We start from the raw sequence: 5,631 nt of genomic DNA on the forward strand, positions 1-5,631 counted from the left end.
ACATGATTTCCTTTTCTGACAATTGTAAAGTAGAGGGTCAGTGAAAAGGAGGGAAACCTTCATGAGATGGATTGATACTACAGCCACAAAAAAGAAACAATTATGTTAAACTTACTTATTTCATTTTCTTTTCTGATTGTTTTTAATATGCTTTTTTTATTATCTTGCTTTTAGTTTCTTGTTACATAAAAAAACAAATCCATTGCCACTGAGTCGATTCTGACTCATAGCGACCCAACAGGACCTAGTGGAACTGTCCCCATAGGGTTTTCAAAGCTGTAATCTTTAAGGATACAGACTGCCTCATCTTTCTTCTGAGGAGCAGCTGGTGGATTCAAACCACCCACCTTGTGGTTAGCAGCCAAGCACTTACCATTTGCACCACCAGGGCTTCTTTCTGTCACATAATCTGTGCTTTATTTCTAAGTGAGTGGATTATACATGTTGGTTGTTTTGCTCATCTTCTTCTTAAAAAAAAGGGGGGGACCTAATTAAATTAAATTCTGCGTAATTTAATAATGAGAGCAAACAACAATGGAAGATTTAAATCAGCGGTTTTCAACTTTTTTTTTTTTTAATAACCATTTTCAAAATGGAGGGGTAAATTTCCTTGAATAATAATCTACTAGTTGTAGAAAACCATTCTAGGAATCCTGATAACACATAGGGAGCATGCAACTCCTCCTCAAAAATAAATAAATAAAAGTCCTGAGCTAATTGTTGATTGAAGACACCGATATTTTATTTGCCAGTATACTTTCCATAATTTTGCTTTAAGTGCATCCTTATCCCTAACCTTGCTTACTTCCTGATGAACTAATACATCATAGTTTATCTTCCAGTGTTGCTGATGTACAGATTCTGATCATGTCGACCCCTGCAACAAATAAAATGCATGGGATGCCACACCTGAAATTTTCTTAAATATCTTATTTCTTTCAAGATATTACAATCACAGTATTTCCTGAAGACAGTTTATCCCACTACCCTCAATCCAGACTAAGTCCAAAATGTTTCCTCTGCCTATGTATCATGAGAATCCCTTGGTGACTAGTAACTCTTTTTCATTAAGCATGTGTAGAGGCTATGAGGAAAACCTGGTGGTGTAGTGGTTAAGTGCTACGACTGCTAACCAAAGGGTCGGCAGTTCAAATCTGCCAGGTGCTCCTTGGAAACTTTATGGGGCAGTTCTACTCTGTCCTATAGGGTCGCTATGAGTCAGAATCGACTTGACGGCACTGGGTTTGGTTTGGGTTTTTTCAGAGGTTATGAATTGAAGAACACAGAACACAAACGTGTATAAGAAATGTACCTTTATTTTATTATAAATGACTTGGAGCCCTCATCCCTGAGATGGCAGACACAAATCTCATCAACTCAAAGTCTTCTAACAATTTGTGATGATCTAGCTACATTGGCCTTTGCTGGAATGTTAGTTCTTATTTAGTCTTCGCTTTGGAAGCAAGGACTTTCCTGGTCTAAATATCTCATTCTCATCTACTTCTGATCCACCCTAGTGTCATGCAGTACCATTGGGATTATCTAAGACTCTTCATCACTTTTGAGACACTTTCAGTCACAAAGAAAATTATGGAACTGGTTTCCTCACAGTGCTGGGAAATTCCATCAAACTCTCTCATCCTCTTCTGTTTCTATTGACTCTACAACCATTTCAAATATTGTTATCCTCAGATAGCCATAGAGACAAATGACCCTTTCAGAGTAGAAAATGATAGAATAAAGCACGTAATCTACCAGACACAAAGCAACAGAAGTAATAAACTCTTGGGGTAGAGAGTGGGGATAATCTGAGAATCAGAGCAAGGGCTCTGTGTCTCTTAAATTACATGAATGTTATTCCTTGCCATTCTAAATAGCATTGGCCTTGAATATTTCATTCTCCTAAGAAACATATTCCATAATGCAGAAATTCCCAAAGTCATCACTCTAGCTCAAATTCTATGAAGAGAGAGGAAATGGTTGATACCATTTTGGATCTGCTTGGTCTTAATACTATAAATTATTGGATTCATAAACGGGAGGAAAAGGACGTAGACATAGCTCATGATAATATAAACTGTATGTGACACGTATTTCCCAAATCAATGTATGAGAGTCAGCTCAGTCACAGTGACATAGAAAACCAACACAGCTAATATGGGAGACACAGGTATTCAGGGCCTTAGCCTGCTCCTTATCTGAGGTAATTCTTAGGACAGTTTTAAAGATTAGGATGTAAGAGATAAGGATAAACACGGAGTCCAAGAAGTCAGTTAATATTAGGACTACAGAATAGAGTCTATCAAAGGTGATGCCAACACAGGCGAGTTTGATTACATCCTGGTGCAGGTAGAAGGCATGGGAAAGTATATGAGATCTGCAGAGTGGAATCCAGGGAGGGCACAATGAGTATAAATTCCTTCCTCAGAACCACCAAGCCTATTTTTACCACCTTAACATTAGTGAGAACGAAAGTGTATCTCAGGGAATTGTGGACAGCAATAAAATCATCACAGGCCATGATGAGCAAGACACTGGACTTAACAACAACAAAAAAAAGTGAGTGGATAAAGTAGGTCTACAAGAAACAAGCCCCATGGCTGATTTCTCTGTCATCCAGTCATGGGCACATGAAGAATGTGGTCTTCTCTGATAAGGTAGAGAATGGTACTATTGCTGAGAAGTATGGAGACATAGATGACAAAGAAGGGGATGGAAATTTGAGGATGGAAAATTTCCAACCTGGGAAGCCAGTCAGTAGAAAAGGGGTAGAGCTGATGTTTGAACACATGGTAGATCCCTGAGAAGAAAAAAAGAAAGCTGTCTCTAAATATTGTATAGTTTCACTTGTATGAAATACTTAGAATAGGCAAATGTGTAGAAATCAAAAGTCAATAGTAGTTACTGGGAGCAGAAGGGAAGGGGGAAATGTTGTTTGGGTAGCAGGGAGTATCAGTTTATGGTGATGGAAGATTTGACAGTGGATATTGGTAATTGTTGCACAAAATGATTGAAGTAATTGGTATCACTGAATTATACACAGGAAAATGATGAATTGGCACATTTTGTATTATCTATATTTTTACAATAAAAAATCAATTGAAAAAAGCTGCCTCTATTCTAGCATTATCTAGTAGAAATAAAATTTAAGCTGCGTAAGTAATTTTAAAATTTCTAGTACCACGTTAAAGAGAATAAACAGGAACAAGGTAAAATTAATTTAATAATATATTTTATTTAGTCACTATATCCAAAATTTTATCAATATAAAATTTTTGATGAGATATTTTACATTCTATTTTTTATTAACTCTTCAAAATCTGGTTATAGTTTACAGTTATAGCACATCTCAACTCCAACTAACAGAGACCATAATAATGGACGGCACAGATCTAGACAATGAAAATTATTTTTGCCACACAATTAAAAAAAAAAAAGGAAATCACAGAGATTCTATATAGAATTGTACCCAGCTTATATCCCCCTTTACAGATAAATTTCTTATTCCACTACTATAATTCTACTATTTTCTAGCTCCCCATTTTCTTGGTTAGAATCCTCTGCTAAAGCTTCTCCAAAAGTCTGACTGAATCCCACATAAAACTCATTACACTTTGTTCATGTACTACTTTGGTCATGATTTCTGTCATATTTTCTCCAGCATTGGCTCTCTAATGTTTGTTTTTCTCCCCTTTCTACTGGGAACATATTCTATAGTGAAGGAAAGGAGTCAGTACTTTCATTTTGGATAGATCATTCATAACATTCATTCACTCAATCAACAAATGGTATTGATCACCTACTTAAAAGAAAAACTAGGTTGAGGATTAAGGATACAGACCTCATAATCACATGAAAAACAAAAAGAAGCTTCCCTTGTGTTATATCATTTCTACTTGAACCAAAGTTCACATTGTAACATTTTGCATGGGTAAATGAATTACCAATTCTAGTTTCTCAAGAAGCCCCTAAGTGGTGCTAGAACTCTTTTTTTTTTTTTTTCCCCTCTCTGCTGTGAACAGATGAGTTGATTCTGATCTTGCTGAACTGTTCTATTACTAAGCTTTAAGAAGTTTACAGTCTTGTGCTGCAAATAAGCATGTGAATTTTTCTCCAGAGAATAGAAGACAGAACTCTTGTAGTGGCTTGGTTCAGTTGTTAAAGTCTATCTAAGAAAAATCATATTTGCCTTTTTCTATGTGAACTGACATTTCTTCCTTAATAAAACCTCATGGCTTTGTGCTAAATGCAGTGAATGTTCTAGTAAACAGCATCCTTGAGCTCTTACGGTTAACAGATTAATGGAATAGGTGTATATTAAACATTTGATTGTCTTAATGGCCTTATATGAAAAATAAAAGTGACAATAACTATAGAATGCCTACATATCACAGTAAATGCAAAATAAATATTTTTGTTGATCTTGTTAGGTGCCATCAAGTCAGTTCCAACTCACGGAGACCCTATGCACAACAATACGAAATGTTTCCCTGTCCTGCACCATCCTCACAATCATTGCTATTTGAGCACATTGTTGCAGCCACTGTGTCAATCCATCTCTCCTAGAGGGTCTTCTTCTTTTTCTCTGACCTTCCACTTTACCAAGCATGATGTCCTTCTCCAGGGACTGGTGCCTTCTGATAGCATGTTCAAAGTATGTGAGTCACACTCTCGCCATCCTTTCTTCTCAGGAGGATTCTGGCTGTACTTTTTCCAAGAAAGATTTGTTCATTCTTCTGGCCAAAAACCAGACCCAAACCAGTCATCATCAAGTCAATTCTGACTCATAGAGACCTTATAGGACACAGAAGAACTGCCCCAAGGAACAGCTGGTGGATTTGACCTGCTGACCATTTAGTTAGCAGCCATAGTTCATAATCACTGTGCCACCAAAACCCCGATTCTCCTGGCAGTCCATGGTCTATTCAATATTCTTTGCCAACACCATAATTCAAAGATGTCAATCCTTCTTCCGTCTTCTTTACCCAATGCCCAGCTTTCCCATGCATACAAGACAACTGAAAACACCTTGGTTTGAGTCAAGTGTACCTTAGTCTCCAAGGTGACATCTTTGCTTTTTAACACTTTAAAAGTCTCTTGCAGCAGATTCGCCCAATGCAATATGCCATTTAATTTCTTGACTGTTGCTTCCATGGGTGTTGATTGTGGACCCAAATAGAAAGGAATCTTTGACGTCAATCTTTTCTCCATTTATGACGATGTTGCTTATTGGTCCAGTTGTGAGGACTTTTGTTTTCTTTATGTTGAGCAGTAATCCATACTGATGACTCTGTTCCTAGAACCCACCTTTTTAGCCTTGAAGACATGTGTTAAGCTACATTATGGAAATAACTATAGATACTTAAGATATTTTTATCACACTGAGTAGTGGGTAGAGAAAGATATTCAGTAAATAAGAATACAAAAATTTACACAAACTAGGTAAAAAATCTGGACATAAAGGAATACCTTAGGGCAATTTGTAGCTTTCCCACAACAGCTATTTTACGAAAGCTGCTAAGCATAGATATGAGACTCCTTTGCTCCTTTAACAAAAATCAGAGCTTTCATAGAATGGGAGAGCTCTGATTTTTGGCAAAGGAGCCTGTGAGAGACCAGAATGACCAGAAA

The 5,631-nt window shown here is 36.9% G+C and overlaps 1 pseudogene; it reads right to left on the reverse strand.

Annotated features, from left to right (window-relative positions):
- Positions 1–1,952: 1,952 nt before the first annotated feature.
- On the reverse strand, positions 1,953–2,791 carry LOC126080007 (olfactory receptor 51B5-like; annotated as a pseudogene).
- Between the last annotated feature and the right edge of the window lie 2,840 nt (positions 2,792–5,631).

Source organism: Elephas maximus, chromosome 7, assembly GCF_024166365.1.
Source record: "Elephas maximus indicus isolate mEleMax1 chromosome 7, mEleMax1 primary haplotype, whole genome shotgun sequence".
NCBI lineage: Eukaryota > Metazoa > Chordata > Mammalia > Proboscidea > Elephantidae > Elephas > Elephas maximus.